This window comes from Crocuta crocuta, unplaced genomic scaffold (genome assembly GCF_008692635.1).
Source record: "Crocuta crocuta isolate KB4526 unplaced genomic scaffold, BGI_CrCroc_1.0 scaffold317, whole genome shotgun sequence".
Taxonomy (NCBI): domain Eukaryota; kingdom Metazoa; phylum Chordata; class Mammalia; order Carnivora; family Hyaenidae; genus Crocuta; species Crocuta crocuta.
Window position 1 is genome coordinate 1,585,883 of NW_027530984.1, and position 25,108 is coordinate 1,610,990.

Below are 25,108 nucleotides of genomic sequence, written 5' to 3' on the forward strand. Positions count from 1 at the left end.
AGCCAGATGTTCAACCAACTGAGCCACCCAGGTGCCCCCAACCTGTATTCTTGAGTGAAGATGGATGACATGAAGCAAATCTCCTGAGTAACCAAAGATACATTTACATGAGTGAGGTATGGTACATTGTACATTTACCTGGGCTATTGTAAAGTAGGGATATTTGAAAGCTGTTTATTCCTGCAGCACAGGAATAGTCTTTCTGACTGATAGAAAAGTCCTCAGACTCATCAATTTTAGCAAATTCAAAACAAACTTTAAAATTGTCATATTTCACAATTTTAGAGGCAGAGGGATCCATTCCAGGGCAAAAAGAATGAGTGTAATCTCAGCTGGTATAATTATGTAGTCACTAGAGAAATGTTAGGTGTCCCTGAAAAGAAGTCAAAGGTGTACCATCATCTGTGTCTGAGCTCAGAGAGGTGGAGCTGAAAGACTTCAGAAGGAGCTCCATCAAGAAGAAAGCTCTTGGAGTACCTGGGTGGCTCAGTTGGTTAAGTATCCAACTCTTGATTTTGGCTCAAGTCATGCTCCCAGGGTTGTGAGATCCAGCCTTCCATCAAGCTCTGTGCTGACATTACAGAGTTGTCTTGGGATTCCCTCTCTCTGCCCTCTCCCCCACTCACTCTCTGTCTCCCAAAAATAAATAAATGCTTAAAACAAAAAGAAGAAGAAAGCTCTTGAATTCTTTCTACACTTCTTCTTATGCATAATTTTCTATTTTCCCTTGCCTTTTCCTCATTAACTCTGCTAGTTTACATCCAGAATAAAAACTTTGACTCAGTTCTTTGGAGGGAAATTTGGTTGAATTTGACTTCTTCTCTTCTTCCCTTTAACCTACCCTGAATCTTCTCTGTCATTCCCAATATCTGACTTTAGCCCACCCTGTATGTCACTTTGACCTTGTTCATTAAATGAGTTAAACACTGGAGTGTGTACCTGGCCCATGCCCTGGGCTGAGTCAAGGAATCTGGATGGATATCTGAAGGATTTTTAAGAGGTCGGGAGCCTGACATGCCCCATGGTCTTGATCTGTAGGTGTCAGAAGGAGCTAGTGCCAAACATTCACACAATTCCTCTATTTCCATCAATTTCCATCATTATCGACCTTCTTTTTATGGAGAGCTAAAATTTTGTTATTTAAGCATTTATTTATTTATTTGTTTGTTTGTTTACAATTTGAGAGGGAGAGCATGAACAGGGGAGAGGGGCAGAGGTAGAGAGAATCTTAAGCAGGCTCCACCCTCAGCACAGTGCCTAACATGGGGCTCAATCCCACAACCCTGGGATCATGACCTGAGCCATAATCGAGTCGGACACTCAACCGACTGAGCCACCCAGGCACCCATAGGCATGTATTTATTAAATCAGTTTTCAAATACTATAAAAGGAAACAAAACTCTGACACTAAAAAAAACATGGAGAAAAGACTTCTTCAGAGGAGAAATGGATAATATTTACTCCGTGAATTTGCTTATCCAGATACAGAAAGTTGAATTGGTTAAGTCTAAAATGTTCCTCTTAATTTCACCACTCCCTCTTATTTAAAGATTAAATTTATTGTACTTTCAATAGTGTAGAGTATGAAATTCTTTCACCAACTGCCATATTTCAATCTGCATGAAATAAGTGTGGACAGCTTCCTCCAACACAAGTATATTTGGCAGTCACAATGTTGCAAACCTCTCTGTAGTCACAGCTAGTGATTGCTGTGCTGGACATACATTTGCTACTAAATAACTGGAAGTCCAACATATAATTTACCTTCTGATATGAGCTCCTTTCCCTGGATCATATTATAATGTCCTTCCTTGATGATCTCCTATATGGGTCTTCATTTTGGGACAATTTCAGAAAAAAAATTCAAGTTCTTTTCCAAAGTTAAATAAATCCAAGGATAACATGCTGAAAAGAATTTGAGGGTAATGGATATATTTAGTTATCTACCTACTAAAATACTAAATCTATATTAGTGAGGAATGTGTAACATTTACAAGAAATAATTTATTACTTTATAGGCAGACTGTGGCAGTTTATAACCCCAAATATTAATTATAAATAATTATTTTCTCAGGGTGCCTGGGTGGCTCAGTCAGTTAAGCATCTGACTTCAGTTCAGGTCACAATCTTGAGGTTTGTGAGTTCAAGCCCTATGTTGGACTCTGTGCTAACAGCTCAGAGCCTGGAGTCTGCTTTAGATTCTCTGTCTCTCTCTCTCTCTCTGTCCCTCCTCTGCTCATGTTCTCTATCTCTCTCTCAAGATAAATAAATAAAAACATTAAAAAGTTTTCAAAAATAATGATTTTCTCTTCAAATGTTTTCTTTCCAACAAATTTAGCAAATAATTTGTTGTTTGTTCGACCTGAGACTGTAAAGAAAAGGCAAAAAATATCATTGGGAACATGCCCACCGTTCTAAAAGGCATACTGATTTGCAATAACTATAATAAGAAGCAAAATGTGGCAAATTCCCTGGCAGAGGTAGAAACAAAGTATGATGAAAGCACAGTGAAAAAGAGATTAATTCTGGCTAAGGGAATGTGGTTAGGAACTGGTTGAAAAGAATGTAGAATAGTTGTAAAGGTCTGAGTTTCAAGTCAAAAGACCAGAGTTCAAATCTCAGGCACGTCATGTAATAGTTGCAGGACTACAGGCAAATTAACATGCCTCGGTATTTCTTCCTCCGTCTATAAAACCAGGAAAACAAAACAAAGAAAATCCAACAACATAGCACTTACTCTGTACCACGACAACACTATGAATATTTAACACACAATCATTCAATTCTCATAATGACTCAATGTATACACCAATGTAATGACCAATGTATACATCTTCACCTTACAGATGAGGAAACTGAGGTACAGAGAGGTTAATTGGCCTACTCAAAGTGCACACTGGTGCATTACAGGCTTGGACTGAATGTCGAGTAGTTAGGCTCTGAGTGACAACCACTTATTCTGTGTTGAGGAGTTAATATGAAAGTACTCTACATCTTCCACAATCACACTTTCATACACATTTCCTTGACTCCTCTCAATAACCCTATGGGGCAATTACTATCATTATATACCTTTACAAATGGGGAAGCTGGATTAAGTAAGTGACGAAAGCACAATTTTGTGGCTGTGGGTTTGATGGGCTGAAGCAGGGCATAAGGAGAGGATCACTGTTTCAAGACTTCTTTGTAATAATGTGTTGATAGAGATGGAAGGGAGCGAAGGGTTTGAGAGATATGGAGGATTAAAACAAGATAACTTTAGGGAAAAAGAGGAAGAGAAGGAAAAGAATGTGTACCAAAGAAACTGGGGCTCAAGGGGAATCAGCAAACTATACTCACATTCCAAATCTGCCCACATTCTGTGTGAATAAATTTTTATTGAAACACAGCCACACTCAGTTGGCTGCTTTTCCTTGATGATAGCAAGGCTGCAACAGAACCTAGTGGCCTGCAAAACCAAAAATATTTACTATTTGACCTCTTAACAGCAAACTTTGCCAATCCTGTCTCTAACGAAGCCTCGTACGATAGAAATTCCTGTGATGATGCAAAGTTTTCTGCACCTTCACTGTTCAATAGCACAGCCACAGGTAGAGGGCTAAAGTTTAATTTTAACTAAGTAGCTAAAAGTAAACTCAATTCAATATTTAGTTCTTCAGTCGCACTAGCCACTTTTCAAGTGCTCAGTTAGCCACATTTGGCTAATGTTACTGCAGAACTGAATTTTAAATTTTACTTAATTCAAATTAAACTTAAATTGAAATAGCCACATATGGCCACCAACGATCATGTTGGACAGCACAGTGGTAGGGAATTTCAAGGAGGCAGAGGCGGTCCCCAGAGTCAAATACTGAAGAGAAATCAAATGAGGCAAGACTTCAAGTCAATCCATTGAGTTAAGGAACAAATAGGTACTGGTGATCTTTGGGAGAGCAATTTGCATCCAGCGATAAGGACAGAGGCCCCTGCAGTGGATATAGGGGTATAAGGGACAGGAAAGCCTGGAGTATACACATCGTGGCTGAGAAGTGAGGATATAAAGAGAAGAAGGATGCTCTGTCCTCTCTTTGGCTTGTGCAAATCTTTCAACTGGCTTGTGAAGGCAGCTGAAGGGAGGCAGCATTGAAAATTAATGGAAACATGATTCTTTAATGGCAATGGCAAGAGGGACATCCACAAAAAGTAGGTAAAGTTCAGGTTCTGCTTTAGAAGTGCATTAATGCTGCTGAAATAGGAGATGTGCGTTTAGGGTGGAGCATAACCCGAACTAAAGCAATGAAGACCAGAGCAAGCCCTATCTTAAAAGCCTGGAATGCCTAGTTAAGGAAGGTAGGCCATTAAAGCGTTCACAGCTGGACAATGCTCTGCTTAGAAATGGGTTTCAGGTCAGACTTCAGAGGCAAAGGAGGAAATGGAATCAGTTAGGATCTATACTGAGTAACCAAGAAAGGCAAAGTAAGTAATGAAAACATGGGGGAAGAGGAACTATTATAGAAACAAATTAAAAAGGAACTAGAAGTAGGGGAAGGGTGGTAACAATGAAAATTGATGGGTTTTTTTTCTTTTTTCATCTCTGGATGTCAAGCTTATGTTGTCTTTAAGGGAGACCTCGAATAAGAAGAAAAAGAAACACTTTTGAAGTAAGAAAAGGAAATAATATTTTGTTAATCGCCAGTATGCCAGGTTCTGCATCTGGAAATTTATATGCATCAAGTCATTTACTCCACATACTATCCCTTGAGGAAGACACTGTTATTCCCATGTTATCAATGAGAAATGAGCCTCAGAGAGGCCAAATAACTCTCCAGAATTATAAAACTAACACTTAGCAGCCTGCAGCCCAGTGCTTTCTGCCTCTAAGGAAAATGTGATGAATTTCCAATTTTACATGTCTGTGTGCTTATTTGAGTAATTCTCGTACCTTCACGAGAAGATGTTTTTTGTGTGCAGAGACCGTGTGCTAGCTCATTAATGGCATACAGCAAATGGTCAATAATTATTTTTAAATAAATGCCTGCAAGTGTGAATGAACATGAATTGAAGTAGTACTCTTCTGACACATTAACACAAATAAGAAAAAGAGTCTTATGAGGTAAACACTCAGTAAAAACAATGACGAGCTCCAAAGACTACTATTGCACACAAACAGAGAAGGCTTTAAGCATTTTTAAGAGGGCATCATCTTGCTTTATTCACTCAGGGACATCTCATCTAAATTACAGATACTTGGCCTTGAGCGGTATCAACTGACTGTTCCAGGAAACCCTCCAACTTGGGTAATTGCTTACTTGGGGCAGCATAATAACCTTACGTTAATTTAACCACCAGGGATATTGTTTTTGTAAAAGTACTTGGAAAGCACATCTCTCTATAGGACAATTATTTTAACAGAGAAACCTAACACAAAGAGAGTGACATTCTTTAGCCCTACCAATCCTTTATACGTGAGTACATACACACAGAACCTGGCCCCATCTGCCAGCCCCAGCGACAGACTGTCCCAGCTCAACACGAAAGGACAGCCCAGGCATCTATCTGCACCTTTGCCAGATCATCTCGGATTAAAACTGAAGTGAACTGCCAATGGTGACAAATATAGCCAACGGGGAAAAAAGAATAGAAAGAAAGGCTTTCAAGAAATCAATACCTGTTATCTGAACTGGATCCACTGTCAATGAAAAGAAAAGGCATGAATGAATGATCTTAAAGATCCACGGGTTGTGAGTCATGACTGACAGTTAAATTCAAAGCTGAAAGTAAAGACACCATGTTTTCTTGTCTTATTTTTATTTGGGAGGAAATGCAGGAAAAAACAGGGTTTTAAGCCAACAGAAATAGGATTCAGTTTAATATAAAAAAATAAAATAGAAAATTATAATTAAATTAATATTAAAGGTCAAATGGTAAAGTTAGAATCAAAATAAATTTGAATTTCAAGGTACAAATTTATTAAGATTGAAATACAATAAAAAAATGAATATAGACTTGAAAGTATATTTTAAAAAAAAGTAAACTGCATCATTCTGCCCTTTAGAGCATTTAGGATGCTCTTAGGAGTAAAGGTCCTCAATCAATCAACTCAAAAATAAGTCATGATGAGCTCAGAAGGAACCAAACTCCTAACTGGGGAAGGTTTCTAGAAAAGCAGACTTACAGATGAGGGTGCCCACAAGGTCTCTCAGCAGGTAACCCTGAAACCTCCTAACTATTCCAAGAACCAGGTGCGGATAGAAGAGAAGGTACAGCCTCCAATGTAAATCAGTATTTGTTGGGGGTAGGAAAGAGCCCTCTCAGCATTTAATCCTGATAACAATGATGAAGTGATAAAGAAAGAAAGAAAGGAAAAAAAAAAAAAAAAAAGGAAGAGAGGGAGAAAAGATAAGAGATAGTTGCCCCAGAACCACTGAGGGGAGAAGGAAGCTAATGTGTTAACATCGGTGTTACTTTGCTCTGGTTAAGGAGAAATGTGAAGAGAAGGTAGAAATAGGTAAGGATTGAAACTAATGTGCTCTAACCATGGAAACTTTAGGACTGTATATTTTTTCCTACTTTCACATTGCATCTTCATCTTAGCTATCTATTTCTTTCTCTTTAAGGCTATAACTCATGTAGAATGGCATACCACAATGTTCTGATGAAACTCTCCTCTACAGCTGAGGCTCCCAGAATGCAGACACCACAGTCATTAACTCATTCTGCACAACACTTAGCTCATATCCACAGAGAGATATTTAGTACAAGCTCTTATTAAAAAGGAGGAATATTATCAGTCATCTTAGAAAGTCTGAGAACTTTTTCTTCCCATTGAGCCATATAAATTATTCTGAGATTGTTTCTACAAAGACTGTATAATTGGCAGAGCTACAAAGGGGGCATCAATTTTGCTTTACTGCTTAAAATAAAAAGATTTAAATCAAATGTGATACAACATTAAGATTTAAAAAGCCCAGTGTTCAATGTCTACTAGATTATTATTTTTATTTATTTTATTTTTTATTTATCCTCTAGATATTTCATAAGGAAAAAGGTTGTGAGAACTTATTCACAATATTAATCTTTTTGAAGAAAATTTTTGACCCTATATTAGAAATTAGAAATCTGATTTCTCTTTGATCTAGAAATCTTCTAAGAATTCATGAGAAAGGAGAAAGGAAAGAAAGACAGAGACAGAGAGAGAAATCTTCAGAATGTTGTGTCCAAAGATGTAAGCATATCTGCCTGCTTATAATAACAAATAAAGAGAAACAACCTGAATTTCAGCATGAAGGGATTGTGAAATAAATAATTTTTCATTCACCCAGTATGTTAAACTTTATCTGCAAACTTTAAAAATCATGGAATAGAAGAATAGAGGAATGGAAAATTACAGCTTATTGTAGTGGAAAAAAGAGCTATCAATAGTATGGATAGTATAATTCCATTTTTCTGTAAGAATAAAATTAAAGACCTAGAGAATCAAATAGACTGACAGATATATAGATTCTTAAAAGGCAAAACACATAAACAATAAATATGTGTGCCTGCAAACACTGGTGAATCTGCTAAGGTTTATTAGTTTAGCTCATTGTAGGTGCCAATGTTATTTTGGTTTTGATAATATACTAGTTGTGTAATATGTCACCATTGGGAAAGGCTGAGTGATAGGCACAAGCAAATCTCTTTGCACCACTTTTGTAACTTCTTATGAGTCTACAATCATTACAAAATAAACATTTTTAAACAAAATAAAAAGATTGAAGGAAAATATGCAAAATGCACCAAGATATACACTGAGAATGTATTGAGATATTGAACTATACAGCTGATTTTCCATCTATGTCGGCTTTCCTGAGTTTACCCAAATAGAATTTAAAGAAATCCTCCTTCCTTATTGGGAAAAAAAAGGCATAAACCTAAATTTTAATCAATTTTTTAAAGTGTTTTTTTAAATGAGAGACAGGGAACAGAGCGTGAGCTGTATAGGGGCAGAGACAGAGGGAGACACAGAACCTGAAGCAGGCTCCAGGTTCTAATGGGGGCGCTCAAACCCGAGGAATGCAAGATCATGACCTGAGCCAAAGTCAGACACCCAACCGACTGAGCCACCCAGGGGACCCTAATCAAAATTATTTTTAATAAAGCAATGTCACTGAAGAGGCCATATCAATTCAAACCTAGGTCTCAAACCTTGTAATTCTAAAACCTCTGCTCTTTAAATTAAGCCATACAGTGTCCCATCCAACTTCTCACCTTCATCTCTCACCAAAACAACCTTACACCTAGACATAATCATGCTATGGGCATATCTACAAAGATCATCTAATGTGACTAACTAGATACCATTGAACATAACTTAAAATTTTTATTATGCCTTTTTCCCCTAGCCTTATCCTCAAAATAATCTGAGAACAATATCACAAACTATATCTTTGCTTTATCCTTGTCAATGTCCCCAATATCTACATACATATTATATTCATAAATAAAACATTTCCCATTAACATTTCCATTGAATACAATACAGTTTACTCTATTATCCAAGAGTTCATCATCTAGCTGGTGCTAAGCCCATTATTTCCCTTTATTCTCTTTGTTTTTACTTGTCTTCTCCTCACTTTCCTCTGTATTAGCACCTCTAGCAGAAAATGAGAGATTGTACCAATGGATAAAATTAAAACTGGCTGATTCTCTTATCTATGAAAAGATTCATTAGTTTAAAAATGTTTACTGTTGACAAAAACGTGAGGTTTTATGCTCTATAGCTATTCACACCTCAACAGTCAAAGGCAATTCAGGGTAGAGCTGATTGTAAAATAAAACACATTTTATTACCCATATTTTCAGAAAAATATAACTAGATGGTCCATATCACTCATAATTACTCTTTTTAAGCAGGAAAATGAATGCTATCTTATTGCACACACACTTTTTTCCTTTGATGTATGAAATTGTCCTTCAAAGTTACAATCTATCTGGAATCTCATTCAGCATCTGGAATAGTTCCTGAATTGTAGAAGGCATTCGATAAACGTTTGATGAATGAACAGGGGAAAGAAAGAAAAAAATGAAGGAACAAATGAGTTAATGAATAAATAAATTCTAGAGCCATAAATACTCCACAGGACCAAACTATATATGTGTATATACATATATGTATATATGCGCCTGGATTGTTTTTAAATCTGAAACACTGTTTTTGAGAGGATAAAATAGGATTAACTGGAGAGGAAATATGATATAGTGAGAAGCTGATATACTCCAGAGTCTAACACATCTGGTTTTTCATCCCAGATCCCACACCGGCATGCCAAGTAAACATAAGCAAGGGCTTAAACTTCCCTAAATTCTTCTTTCAAGACATATGTGCTTGAGAAATTAAAGGACTATGGTAAGGATGCATTGTTGCTATCATTACTGTAATAGTATATCATGTATTCTGTAACACTTTACCACTCTCAAACACACACACACAACATGTGTGCATCCTCACTCAGACAAATACACATATATAGAGTAAAATCCTCTTCTAGGATTTAAGTGATTTTGATTTAAGAGTATTATTATTATTTCCATCAGATATAGACTTTGAAATAACTGGATATTTAGTAAAAAAGGAGAATCTTCCTAATTGAAGATATTTTTTACTGATTATAAATTTAAAAATTCTTTTATAAGTAAATTAAACCCAGATAAGAGAAAATTTCATCAAATTAGATCGACTAATCCTGTAATTACAAATCACATTTCAAACAGCTCTTGAAATATTCAGGTGAAATAATAAATGTTTCTAGTAGACATATGTAGAAGATGTTGAACAGTCAGGACCCAGAATTTTAAAATATTAAAAATACGTTTTATATTTTCAAAATTCCACCCCTTAATAGAATATAATCAGCCTTTACTCCAAATAACATAAGTATTAAGATTTATATCATTATTTATGGCAATACCATGGGTGTGTCATAGACAAATAATATTTTTATGTTATTTCATTGCTATCACTTTTTTATTTTTTATTCTTTTTTTAATTGAGGCATAATGGACATATTACATTATATAGGTTTCAGGTATACAATATAATGATTCATCATTTGTATACACTGTGAAATGATTACTACAATATAAGTCTAGTTACCATCCATCACTATACATCATTAAAATTTTTGTCTTTTTTTCTTTCTTCTTGTGATGAGACTTTTAAGATTTACTCTCTTCATAATTTCCAAATATGCAATACAGTATTATTAAATGTAGTCATCATGCTGTACATTGTACCCCTGTGACATTTATTTTATAACGGGAAGTTTGCACTTTTTGACCCCCTTCACACATTTCATCCAACCCCCTTCCCCTCCCCAGTCTGGCAACCACCAATCTATTTTCTGTATCTATGAGCTTAAGTTTTTGTTTCGTTTTGTTCTATGCTTTTTTTGTAGATTCCACATATAAGTGAGATCATTCAGTATTTGTCTTTTATCACTTTTAACCAATCATTTTCATTTGATCAATTAAATTTGGTTTATTTGGTTAACGTATTGACTACAAAATGACTAATAAATGACAATCTGGTAACATGTTATTGGTCCAACTCTGAAATCTGAAATTCTTGGAAGCTGGTACGTTCCAGAGAACAACTTTTTCAGCCCATACTCACATGGGTGCTGGGTCTGTACCATGTAAGTAAAGTATTTCCCTCCTTGTAATATGTGTGTCTTTGACTTGATGACTAGAAACCCATGCTGACTGTAAAGTAGTCTCTATTACAACTTAAAGATAAATGAGCTAAAGAGAAGCAAAGAAAGCCAACTGCCTCATAAATGACACTTAGACCCATGAAAAATGCAAACTGGTGCAGCCACTCTAGAAAACAGATGGATGTTCCTCAAAACCTTAAAAATAAAACTACTCTACAATCTAGCAATTGCACCACTAGGTATTTACCCAAAAGATAAAAACATAATGATTTAAAGGGATATACGTACCCCCAATGTTTATAGCAGCATTATCAACAACAGCCAAATTATGAAAAAAGCCCAAAGGTTCATCAACAGCTGAATGAAAAATGGTGCTATATACATACAATGGACTATTACTCAGCCTTCAAAAAGAATGAAATCTTGCTATTTCCAATGGATGGAGCTAGAGACATTATGCTAAGCAAAAGTCAGGCAGAGTGAAAACATGATTTTATTCATATATGGAATTTAAGGAACAAAACAAAACAAAAACATAAGGGAAAGTAAAAGAGACTCTTAACTATAGAAGACAAACTGAGGGTTGCTGGAGGAGTGCTGGGTGAGGAAATGGGTTAAATAGGCAATGGGCATTAAGGAGGGCACTTGTGATGAGGACTGGGTGTTAAATGTAAGTGATGAATCACTAATTCTACTCCTGAAACTAATATTGCACTGTATGTTAACTAACTGGAATGTAAATAAAAATTTGGAGGAGATAAAAAGGAAAATTTCAAACCCTTTGATGCCTTGATAGAAAGAAGATTATAAGTCATTTTGGGTCCCAGTAGGATGGATGATTCAGGTAATATCTACCAACAATCTACATAGGAACCCCAGTAGAAGATAGATTAAGAAGGTAAATCTGCAAATGATGAAGTTTTTAAATCAGTAAATTGATACACACAAGGTTATGTGCATTATACTCTGGATATAGTATGACTAAGACCTGATCCCTGCCCTTCTATTACCTAATATGATTTGTTAAATTGTTGGTAAAAGTATCCATGGAGTGTGAGCTTATCGAGTGGATGTATAGTGGATGGAGACGAGTACTGAGTATTCTTTGCCAGCCTAACTCAAAGGGAAATAAGATTCAAGGTGACGTGCTTTTTAGGGGAAAAAAAAACATTTAGTCAAGAACACATGCAAAAGTTGACTGTGGGAAAGCAGTGAAGATTTACAATTCCTCTAAAATGAAAGAGTGGACATATATGGGAACACAGTTGACAAAGGAGGAAAAGAGAAGCTACATCTCTCATTAAAAATTTTTAGAACTGTAACATAGTTCTCATTTTTTTGTACCCACTAGGTCCTGATGTCTAAACAGTTACTGGACAACCAGACAGAAGTTAAGGAGTATAGTTACAACTCATTACAGATATTGTGCTTCATAGTGTGTGAAAAATTAAGTCCACCACTATACAGCCAGTCACTTAATCTCTGTCTTTTTGTTTATACAGCTACAAAAGTGTGTTATAATTATACCTATTTCACAAGGTGCTGGAAGGAGTCAAAGAATATGTATATATATATAGTTGTAGCACAGGGCCTAAGCCATAGTAAGTGTTCCATAATTAGGCAACTGCTTTTGTCTGCCATAGTTGTTAGTACTATCATTAGCATTACTGAGAAACAATTCATCAACATGAAAGAATGGAATAGCTCAGGCATGAGCTAGAGAGCAATCACATGTGAATTCCCTTCTCAATCCATTATGGACTCTATAAATATCCCAAATATCCCTGTGGCACACCCTCTCATTACTCAAGAAAGCATTCAACATTCTTACATAATGTGTTCCCCAAAGTTTGGCAACATCTATGGAATAACCCAGGTAAGTGAGAGAACCTACAACTCATTGTCCTTGTACTAAATTTCAAAAAATTATATATATCATATATATCATAAATATATTATACATAAATATATTATACATATCCTAATTATATATAATTATGTATGTATAATTATACACACACACATATATATATACACACACTAAGCTGTATGCGGTATTATTCCTGAGAAACTCATCTCTGCACTTATCATAAGCCATCTATCAAGGTCTGTACATGCACACTAGAATCAAGATGAAAAGCATACTGTACATGAATGTGTAAATCAGTAATAAATGCAGTAAACAAAATCAACAAGTTCCATAATTACAAACATACAAGAAGTTGTATGAGAGGTTGGAAGAAAAAAAGTTCAAATATTCATACTAGATGAATTCATCAGCCTATTTATCACTGTGTTCTAATAAAAATAATATTAAAGCATACCACAGGCAATGAATAATGTGGTCATTATAGATCTTCCTTAAGCCAGAAACCCAACAGAGCATTTTTTAGAGAGAAGATTAATACCACTTTCTAGTGTCCAGGAAACGTTTCTAAGGGAGGAAACAATATAAAGCCTCTCTTTCCTCAACTTTGAGACTGTGGTACATATTTGAAATATTTTACATATAAAACATAGTTTATTTTTTTCAAAGAGTATCAACCTATTATTCTATACATAACATGGAATTCTCCAAACGTTTCTGGGAATTAGATCTAGATGTTTTAAATTTTAGTGGTTTGAGTGGAGAAGGGACAAGAAAAGAAAATTACAATTAATTGAGATGCTTTAAATAATGTTTATTTTTTGAGAGAGACAGACAGAGCACGAGCAGCGAGGGGCAGAGAGGGAAGGAAACACAAAAACTGAAACAGGCTCCAGTCTGTGAGCCATCAGCAGAGCCTGACAGGGGGCTCGAATTCGGGAACAGCAAGATCATTATCTCAGCCCAAGTTAGACACTTTACCCGGAGTCCCCCAGGCTCTCCTAATTGAGATTCTTATTACAGAAACACTATAATGTAGTATTTAGAAAGAGTACAGATGCTACACTCAGACTACCTGGATTCAAATCCTGTATCTGCTACTTACTAGATTTATAAGTTTAGGCAAGTTTGTTAAATTCTCCATTATTCATTCCCACACTCATTAAATGAGAATAAAAAACTGAGGAGCGCCTAGATGGCTCAGCTCGTTAAGTGTCAGACTTCAGCTCAGGTCATGATCTCCCAGCTAGCTGAGTTCAAGGTCCATGTGGGGCTCTGTGATGACCGCTCAGAGCCTGGAGCCTGCTTCAGATTCTGTGTCTTCCTCTCTCTCTCTCCCTCCCCCCGCTTGAATTCTATCTCTCTCTTTCTCTCTCTCTCTCTCACAAAAATAAACATTAAAAAAAAAATCTGACCCTATCTCACAGGGTGGTTGTAAATACTAAATAAATTAAAGCATTCAGTATTGTACCTGGCTCATAGCCTGGACACAATAAAGCCTAGCTATTTTTACTATATGCTTGATGCTATTTACCTACATTAGCACACAAACATTCCAACAATCCTATAAGGTTATTATTATTTCCCTCTTGGTCAAAAGGATAGGATGGATTGCACTGCAGTAACAATTGCAAACTCTCTGTAACTTGCAAAAATAAATGTTTATATCTTACTCATACAACTTCACCGTGGGGTGGATTCCCCAAAACACTGTCATCAATGCGTTTTTGCTCAGCCAGACTACTTCTATTCCACACGTGCTCCACGATGGCTGTGCAGGCCAGAGAACTACTCATAGAAGCACTCAACAACTAAAGGCTTCACCCTGAAGTGACACATCTTCCTCTTCTCACTGCATTGGCCAAAGGTAACCATATACCTCTGGATGTAGGGGGAAATCAAATCCCCCTGCATGTCTGAGGTAGAGAACAGATACCGCTGACCAATAATAACCTCAAAGATTAATTTTATAAATCCCCCATTTTATAATTATTTAGGGCAAAGCACTGTTCAAACACTGGAGCCAAGATTTTAATCTATGAAATCAATTTGTTTTCTCCACTAATAATGATCCTTGACTTTTTTTTCTCTCCTACCCACCAAAATAGGGTATCTAACAAACTCCCATTGGTAACTGACAAACTTTGTTTGGCTTTGATTAGGACAGGGAGTAAGGAAGAAGGCAGAGTCAGGGCATTTGTGGTTTAGAAAAGCACTTAAATCTCAGCTGAAAATCAATATAACTCTGTAAAAATAAGAAAAACTGTGGAGAGAAAGCAAAGTTAGATTAGTACAATAGCAGACTTTTCTAAGCTCCGGTGCTTTTGCTTACAGTTATTTAGCAAACAGTCAATGATACTGATGCTATATCCCTTTGACTATCTTTCTTACCATTTTTTTATAAACATCTATATTGGTCATGTCTACAGTAGATCAACTGAACATTCTTTTATATCTTCCTAAAGTCCCTTTACCTAACTAATGTATCCACTTAGGAGAGATGTCTTGAAAGATTATACTTGGGAAACATTTTTATTCTTTGTCAAAACATAAGAAGTTATTCCTATTGTCCAGAGTTAGCTTTTAAGTCAAAGACCTAGGGAATTAAATTGCTTTCCTCCCAATTAGAAAAACTTATATTTTAAATCAGTAAAATTCACTATTTACCTAAAAGTCATTAAATTCTACTGCTCTGTAACTTAGAATTTGAAAGAACTTTTTTTTTTAGCTAATCTAGGGCTTTCAAGTGGACTATTTCAAACTCAAAATTCTTTTTTTAAGTATATTTATTTATTTTTGAGAGAGAATGAGTGAGTGAGAGAGAAGCAGAGAGAGAGAGGGAGAGAGGATTTTAAGTGGGCTCCAGACACAGCACAGAGCCTGATGCAAGACTCAAACAGTGAGATGGTGATCTGAGCAGAAACCGAGAGTCAGAGGCTGACCCAACTGAGCCACCCAGGGGCCTCTCCAACTCAAAATTCTTAAACTTCAGTTTTCCTAGATATCATAAGAATAGTACTCCTCCTGACCTCATTTGGCCGTCATACTAGCACAAGCACATAGACTGTCTTTCATAATAAGTTCTCTATCCACATGGTTTAGATAAAGGATGAGTTCCACATTCAGATGTGCTTCTAACACTACAATTTAAAGAGGTTCTTAGATTCAAAAAATTGTCACAAAGACTCATTAGCCTCCTACATATTTCTCTTGCAAATGTCACACTACAATGGAAAGCAAGGAGTTGCTGCTTGTTGCTTATAAAACTGGGTGTTTTTTTTGTTTTTTGTTTTTTTTTAAAGCAGCAGAGGTAACAGCAGAAGCAAGTAACTTCAGTCACTAGATTTTTTTTCCCCTCAACTAATAGTATATGGCATAAACAAAGGAAGACTAAGCCACCTTCCAGGAGGTGCTAAATGTCTGGATTTTCCCCTACACCTGGCAGTTGATCGGGTCGCAGTCGATTGAATTTCCATTGTTCATTGATTGTGGCATTTGTGAGGCAATCCATCCTTGCTTATGTAATTGCAGCATTCCAGTAGTTCACTTCTTTCTGTCCTGAAGGCTCCACAGCATGAAGGACTGAGAAAATTAGATACGGCACAGCCTCAAGCTGCTGACCTTCAGAATATAAAATAAGGCCCACCTTTTAAAATTGGTCTTTCTTGATGAGGCTGTTCTGTGGGACTATATTTCTAACAAGCCATTTTTCATGCTGACCATGTACCTTCTTAAAATATTTTTTGTATTTATAAAAAAAATGATAAATTAAATTTTAAATATGCCTGTACTGTGCACAATATTATGAATAAATTCATTTCATTTAGAATTTGTCAGAAGGGGACAAATTTTTCATCTTTAGGTACCTCTCACCTTCAAATCAGAATTAAATATCATTTTAATAAAATCTGATAAATACGAAGGAAACTTCATAGGATCTTAATAAGTTAAAAAAAAACAACTAAATTTCCCAAACAGTCTAATGTGGCTGACCAGTGGATTGCCAAAGTACCAAAATTCAGTAAGAAATTAAATTACTTTCTGGTTTACATAAAATCCACATTATATTTTCCTTATTTGCTTGCTTTGAAACAAAGTTAAACTCAGAAAAGTTGCAAATACAAGATTAAAAAAAACTTTTTCCCTCTGAATCACTTACTTACATGATGCCTAATAACCCCAGATAATTTAACAAATCAACAAATATTAATTATTTCATCCCTTTTCAACTGTCTCCTTATCTTCCCTGTCAAACTCACCATCAAATATGTGATATCTAGCTAAATAGAATCATTCCAGTATATAACAAGAACATACAGATTGTCTGAGTAGCTCTTTATTTCAACATTTAGACATTTCCATTGGGTTTTTTCCATGAACATCTAGTATCTAAACAAAAAAAGATAAGAAACCACACAAGTTTCAACTTGCAAAACCAAGGAGATCTGTTAATGAGGAATGGGTTCCAAAATAAGCAAAATTCCCTTCATTCCTATGTCACAGATTTCGACACTTCTGCCTTTAGTCAGAAGTTTCTCCTAAAAGGGGAGGTAGGATGAGTAAAGACAGCGAGGCACTATTCCCTAACCCAGATACTTCCATAAGCTGTCCCGGTCTCCCCAGCCTCTACGGGATGCTGTACCTACCATAGGTTCACTCTGTATGCTTTGTTCTGGCTTTGGCTTTGGCCTCCATCTCTACCCTGACATCACATTATGAAAAGTCACTGAGGGTTTCTGAATCGAAACTGTCCTTTCAATCCTCAATAGCCTATATCTCTAGAGCCCTTGACCTCTACTGACTTCCCCTATTTTTATCTCTTCTTTCCTTCACGTGCCATGACACTAAAATGTCCTGTTCTTCCTTCTACTTCTTTGACTGAGTCTCATCCATTCTTATGGGGTATTTCTTTTTTCTTCTACTTGTCTCCAAAGTTCACTTCTTAGTATTTTGCTTTTCTTCTCTCTCTCCCTCTCCACCCCCTTCTCCACTCAACATTCACAGGCTTTAACTCTCACATCTTTTCAATTTATAGTCAAATCTGTAATTCTACATTAAGCTCTGCCCAGTTTTCAACCCATTAACTTTCATTTCACAATCAGTTTCTCCAGTTGGACATCTGACTCAAATTCTTGCAGTTACCGTAACTTCCTTCCTTCCCTGAGTCCCACTGCCAGGAAGTCGTGATGTCTCATTTAGCCTTGGATAGGGACTAGTCAGTTCCAGCCAAATGATGCCCATTGCAGATGGATATTGTGGTTTTTTTTTTTTTTTCAAAAGAAGACCAAAATTTGAATTGTTAATAGAAATATAGATTTTAAATGAAATATTAAAATGCTTGAATACTGAGAATTACCTAAATTAACAAAAACTCAGCACCTGAGGCAAACAAAACCTATCTGCAGGCTTACAGTCAGATTATGAATTACAGCCCAAGACATATAAGCAAATCTCTTTTTCTTATTAGTCCAAGATTTTTTTAAATTTTTTAATGTTTTATTTATTTTTGAGAGAGAGAGAGAGAGAGCATGAACAAAGGAGGGTCAGAGAGAGGGGGAGACACAGAATCTGAAACAGGCTCCAGGCTCTGAGCTGTCAGCACAGAGCCCAACGTGGGGCTCGAACCCATGATCCGTGAGATCATAACCTGAGCCAAAGTCAGACGTTTAACCGACTTAGCCACCCAGGTGCCCCAGTCCAAGATTTTTAAAACCATCCAGAAACTATCTTCTGAGTCTGAGGTCAGTGGTGCCCCAACCCCCACGCCCCTACCCTTGCCCAGTTGTGGTTTCACTTTCTGGTATTTCAATTACCTGTGGTCAATCTCAGGCCTAATGTGATCTCACAGTGCCTACATCATTCATTGCACTTGACCTCATCCTGTAGGCATTTTATCATCTCACGTCATCAAAAGATGAAGAAAGATGAGTACAGTACAATAAGATATTTTGAGAGAGAGACCACTTTCACATAATGTTTATTACAGACTATTGTTATCATAATTCTATTTTATTAGTTGCTATTAATCTCTTACTGTGCTAATTTATAAATTAAACTTTATGATAGGTATGTATATACAGGAAAAATCAGTATATAAGTGTTCGGTGCTGTCCACGGTTTCAGGGATCCACTGTGGATCTTCAAATGTTCCTCCTGTGGATAAAGGGGACAATCCAAAATAACCTCTACAAGCCAACTGCTCTACTATATTATCCTCCATGCACACTGGATTCTTTCTAACCTCTATGCCTGTCATGTCTGTTCCCCACACAAAAATGTTTTTTTTTCCCTAAATCCTATTTTAAGGTCCAGTTCAAATGCTATCCTTTCCCTGAAAACTCCTAGACCACATTTGTTTATGGGAATATCTTTCCCATATTCCAAAGACATTAATACCTAGTATTGTGCGCCAGGCACAGTCTCAAGACACTTTACAATCCCCTCCCCACCCCATATAATCCTAAGAAATTGATACTATCATCATTCTCATTTTACAAACAAGGGTATTGAAGCTTGCCCAAGGTAAATGGCAGAGCTGGGGTTGAACTCATAACCATTTTTTTTCCAGTGCAGAAAGGAAAGTAGGAAGTCATGTTTTGATCATCCATTATATGATATATTATGTACCAGGAAAAAAAATCTAAAAATCCTTAACATGGCTCACAAGGGCTCCCTTCTTCCATTTCTTGATAATTTCCCTATCATTCCTTAAGCCCCAGACACATTAGTCTTCTTTCAGTTTCTACAATCTACTGAGCTACTTCATACCTCATGGCCTTTGCATATGCTGTGTTCTTTGCCTGGAATGTTCCTCCTCACTTCTCATGTCTAACCTCTACTCATTGGTATCTCAGTTTTTTTTTTTTTTAATTTATTTTTTTTAATTTTTTTTTTTTTACAAATAGTTTATTGTCAAATTAGTTTCCACACAACACTCAGTGCTCATTCCCACAAGTGTCCTCCTCCATTCCCATCCCCCCTCCCCCCAACATCCATCAGTCCTCAGTTTTTGTCAGCATTCAAGAGTCTCTCATGGTTTGCCTGTATCTCAGTTTAAATACCATTTCCTCAGGAATCCTTCCATGATCCTTCTAGAGAAGACTATGTTAAATCCACCACTAACCACTGTATTGCATAGTATGTACTGCATTCTAAATAAATAGCTCTGTGATAATTTAGTCATTGTATGCCCCCCCCACTACTATATGGTGAGTTTCTTCACTACCTATTCCATAATTTTCTCTGTATTATTGGCACAGTAAGTTAATGACTTATATCTTTAACACTAGAGACCATTTTAAGACTCGGAGGGATTAAACAATCTTTGTCTCATAGTTAGTAAGTGAGATCTTGCATGTTGAAAAAATTATACTCCATTATAGAAATGTTAACTAAACTGAAATCATTTTCTAATAATCTGCATTGAGTTGGAGTATTTCCTTTTCAGTTTATAGTCATTGTTAGTAAATATTACATTCTAAATCATATAGTATATGAGAGTCTTATCATGAAATGTTGTTTAAATAAAAATAAACAAAAATGGGATTGCAATGCTTCCTGAGAAGGAATAAATCAATGAACTAGACAGAAGAGTCAACCACAATGTGTATTGCAAAAGTAGATTACCTAATCTTTATACCACAGAGTGGTAGCTCAATTTCAAATTCCGGATGGACAGCAGGATGCCTAATTCATGAGGAGAAACTAACCAAAACATCCATTTTGTTGTTCCAAGATTAAAGAAATTACTAGGAATTCTAACTGATTCCCCTTTGGCTATATTTTTCCACTAAAGTCTCTGAAATAGAGACTTCATCACCCCCAAAAACCAGGCGTCAACAATGTGAATTAACCACAAAACAGTGAGAAAAGGTGGTTCTTCACAACTTCCTAAAGCACCTACATGTAATTGGAATTTATTTTCCAAAGATCATAAAGAAATATATTGGGTGCTTGGGTGGCTTAGTCGGTTGAGCATCTGACTTTGGCCTAGGTCATGATCTCATGACTCACGGGTTCAAGCTCTGTGTCGGGTTCTGTGCTGAAAGCTCAGAGCCTGAGGCCTACTTTGGATTCTGTGTCTCTGTCTCTCTCTGCCACTACTCTCTCTCTCTCTCTCTTTCTCTCTGCCTCTCTTTCTCTCTCTATTTCTCTCTGTCTCTCTTTTAAAAATAAATAAACATTAAAAATGTTTAAAAAGAAATGTATTTTAGAGGACTATTCACTTGATTAGAAAGTCCCTTCAGTTTATCACCCTTAAGGATTACTACCCCATGTTGAAATACAAATCAAAACCACCATCACAATATCACCGCGTACTGGTAACAGTGGCTAAAATTAACAACTCAAGAAACAAAAGATGTTGGCAAGGATGTGGAGAAACAGGAACCCTTTTGCACTGTTGGTGGGACTGCAAACTGGTGCAGCCACTCTGGAAAACAGTGTTAACATTTTTTTTCAAAAAAAAGTAAATATAGAATTACTATATGACCCAGCAATATCACTAAAGGAATTTATCCAAAGGATATAGCAGTGCTGATTCATAGGGGCACATGTACCCTAATGTTGATAGCAGTGCTATCAACAATAGCCAAATTATGGAAAGAGCCCAAATGTCCATCAACCGATGAATGGATAAAGAAGATGTGGTTTATGTATACAATGGAATACTACTTGGCAATGAAAAAGAATGAAATCTTTGCGACAATGTGGATAAAACTGGAGGTATTATGCTAAGTGAAATAAGTCCATCAGAGAAAGACAGATATCATATGTTTTCATTCATATGTGGAATTTGAGAAACTTAACAGAAGACCATAGGGGAAGGGAAGAAAAAATAAGATTAAAAAAAGAGAGAGAGAGAGAGAAGGAGGCAAACCATAAGAGACTCTTAAATATAGACAACAAACTGAGGGTTGATGGGCATGTGGGGTTAGGGAGGATGGGGACAATGGTTGATGGTCATTGAGGAGGGCACTTGTTGGGATGGGCACTTGGTGTTATATGTAAGTGATGAGTCATGGGAATCTACTCCAAAAGCCAAGACTACACAGTATGTTGGCTAATTTGACAANAAAAAGATTTGTATCCCATGTTTATACTCCTGCATATGTAAATTACCACTGGTGAACTTATGCCACTATGAAAGCTAATATGCATTACTATTTATTTGTTGGAGCTTTTGATAAGCCTGCAGATTCTGAGTGAAGTTTACTTTCATGAAAAACAAACAGACAAGAATTATAACGAAAAAGGAGAAGTCAAAGGCATCAGAGATCTCTACTCCCTATATGTCTATCTAGGAGAAGACAGTTAGTTACAGCACCCAGATAACTCCTGTTTACTTCAAGAGTTGGCTACCCACATCCGCAATTCCCAGCCCCAGCTTCAAAGAAAATGAGCAAATCTCTTTCACATCAAATTGTGCCTATATCCCCTTACTACCTCCCAAAGACATACAGAAACAAAAATCAGCAAGTCTGTGTTCTGTTACTTTACTATCATTTTTTAAACTCATATGTCAGCTCTGTCCTAGACCCTATGGATATAAAGATAAAAACAAGAGACATTTCATCCTGCTCTTGAATTTCACTTTATAGAAAATTGTTCACCAATAAGGAGTGTCTGCAAATAGGTGTCCAACACAGTAATGGATCCTACTTGAAACTGAAGTCTTACTGATGAACTTTAAGATTATATATGTGGTCTTCCACCTTTATTTTCCTGACCAACTCTGCTCTGACCACCAAAATTTTTAGTATGATTGAATCACTCTTCTGAAATAAATACAGATTCAAAGACTTATCTTTATTCACTTTGATCTTTTGGGCTGCTGTAAACAGGTGTGGCCACGTGATTCCAATTCCAAGAGCACAAAGATACAGAGTTCAGCTACAGTATTATCAAATGTCTGTGTTCTACAATGTACTGAATTTTCAAAAATACAAGACCATTTGGCAAAAATTCTCATTAAAAACATTTTATGCACACAATTTTAGAAACTTTAAGTGAGGAATTAGAGATTAAGAAGAAGAAAAAAGTTAGAAAGAAAATCTCCAGGTCTAAAATGTCTATTTGATGGATTTTTGATTTCCACATTCTCTGCACTCACCTGGGTCCCTGCCAACCCCAATCAACCTCTAACAATCTGTCCTTTCCCTTTCATTGCCACTGCCACTCCTTCATGTCTGGGCCCCATTGGTTTTTACTTGGAATAACCCCAATGACTTCTTAAACTGACTTCTCTGCACATGGTTTTAAGGGGAGGGAATGGTCACATAAATAATTTCAGCACCATACTTTATGACAGATATGCAGACCCAGAACTTTGAGAACACACTCTTAGGAAAGACTATCATTTCTGTTTTGATCGGAGAAACACAAGAAAGGTTTCCTGCTCCAGAAATCATTGTGGCCTACCAGTGTAAAGATAGCTACTCCTCCTCCAACATTTATAAGATCTATTCCATCCAAGACATGGTCTTAAATCTTTACCCATCTAATCCTCATACTATTTCCACATTTATATATGAAGAAACTGAAGCAGAGATTGAGTAACTTGGCTGTGAACACACAGCCAGTAACTGGGAGTGCATGAACTCAAACCCAGTATTCTGGCTCCACAGAATAGTCACCAGACTCCCAAAAAGCAGGGGTCTTATATTACTCAGCGGCATATACATAGTGCTTGAATCACTGTAGGGCATGTAAAAAAAAAGGGTTAGTCAAACACCGTTGAAACAACTGAACTGGAAGAGAAAAGGTGCTCAGATTCCAAAAGGAAAACTACGTACAGTCCCAAACACTGAAAAGAGAACAGGGCATAGTGACAATATAGAACAGACTCTGATTGGCTTGCCTTTCTCCATTCGAAGTCCCCTGCTCTCAACAAGGAGATATTTGTCAAATGCAAACCTGATTGGGTCATTCCTCCCATCTCACTGACTGGAACTTGGAAATTTGAGAAACCCCACTGCAATGTTTCTCAAACGTTTACAGGAAGCATCCCACCCTCATGGCTGGCAGATGAGAGCAACCACATTTTTAAGGATTAGGCACATTTTTAAGGATTAGCCTAAAAAACAGCCAGGACTCTGACCTCTCATAGACGTGCGCCTCACCCTTACTATTCTGGCAAGTCTGGCATTTATTCTACAACGTATCTCTGTTTTGTTGTAATGTAAAAATGATGCTTACAACTACTTATAACTGCAACTCCAAACCAAAAAAAAAAAAAAAAATTGTATTCCTATCATGATTTCTAGCACCACTTGACGTATAGGTGCATAATTTTGGAGTCTCTCATATCGCAGCTTCACATACACAACAAGGCTATCTAGTTCTAATTCAATCTACTTGACAGGACACAGAAGTCTCTTCCCTGCCCAACCCTGGACTTACCAGCCAGCGCACTCTCCCACCTCTCAGGTCAACACAATTATTTGCAACCATAGTAACAAATTTCATCCACCTCCTGGTCTTTAATAATTAGCTCTTTGTCGACCTTGAGAAGAGACACCCATACTTCCAAACCCTACTTAGGTGTGTGACTTTATTGACGTCTTTCCTCAAATCTCTTCCTCCCTGCAGCATGGGATACTTGGTAGTACTTCCCCAATTTATCACACTGCTGGCATTTGTTTCCACAGCTGTCTCCTGTACTAGACAGTGTTGTCGGTGGCGACAGACCCTGGTTTCAGCTGGTGCAACAATCCCAGTGCCAAGCGCAGTCCTGCCATATTGGTAAATCTCTGGTCTATAGGAAACTGGGCTCATATTGGGCCCGTAACTCAAACTGGGCTCATAACTGATCCCTCAAAAGAAGGGAGGAGGGTCGACTCTGGAACTTAAATTAAATTCGAATTGAAAGATCTGAGCACATCTTCAGTCTCGATTTTCTGTCCCGACACAAGGCCGGGTTCCGGGAGGAAGGGACGTTGAGCCCTGTCGCCCAGAAGTCGTGAGAGATGTGGACAGGCGACAGAGGCACTCACCAGCTGGTGGAAGGCGGGTATCTGTTCTCCAGCGTTTTGGTCCAGGGCTTGTACCAGCTGATCTGCTCGGCGGCTTTGCCCCAGAACCTCTCGGGGTCGGCCACCGAGGCCGCGAAGTGGGTCTTGTACTCGCCGCCACCGCCGGCCGACGACAGCGCTCGGCAGCCCCGACCCCCGAGAGCGCCCCGCGGGCCAGGGGCCACGTGAGCNCAGCGGAAACCGACAGTCGTGGGCTCTGCGGCAAGGCCCCTGCTCCGTTTGTGGTATTCGTTTCTTTTTTAAAGTCAGCTCAGCCCCTGGGTAGTAAAAGCACAAGCGGCTCCAGGGCAAGAATTGCTCCAGGATTTCATGACAGCTGAGGAGGGGTGGGGGTGGGGGGTGGAGAAAGGTTGCACTGTATTGAGTAGAGCTTCGTGAGAGTGATTGACAGGCCGCTGGGACTCGGATTCATCTGCCGCGGGGACTTCCCCAAAGATCTGGGGACGGAAAACAGAAGAGACTTGTTGCATTTCTTCCCTTCCAATTTGCCTCCTTCGGGTTTCTGTGGCTTTTTTTTTTTTTTTTTATTTGAAAAA

At 37.3% G+C, this 25,108-nt stretch overlaps 1 protein-coding gene across 3 annotated transcripts in view; it reads right to left on the reverse strand.

The window, feature by feature from the left end:
* Nucleotides 1-24,616, reverse strand: part of ACSS3 (acyl-CoA synthetase short chain family member 3) — a 157,593-nt gene extending 132,977 nt beyond the window's left edge. For all 3 annotated transcript variants that reach the window (XM_077770202.1, XM_077770201.1, XM_077770203.1), the window contains exon 1: nucleotides 24,534-24,616. The gene's annotated coding sequence lies outside the window, so the exon portion shown is untranslated. The remainder of the gene's footprint in view (nucleotides 1-24,533) is intronic.
* Between the last annotated feature and the right edge of the window lie 492 nt (nucleotides 24,617-25,108).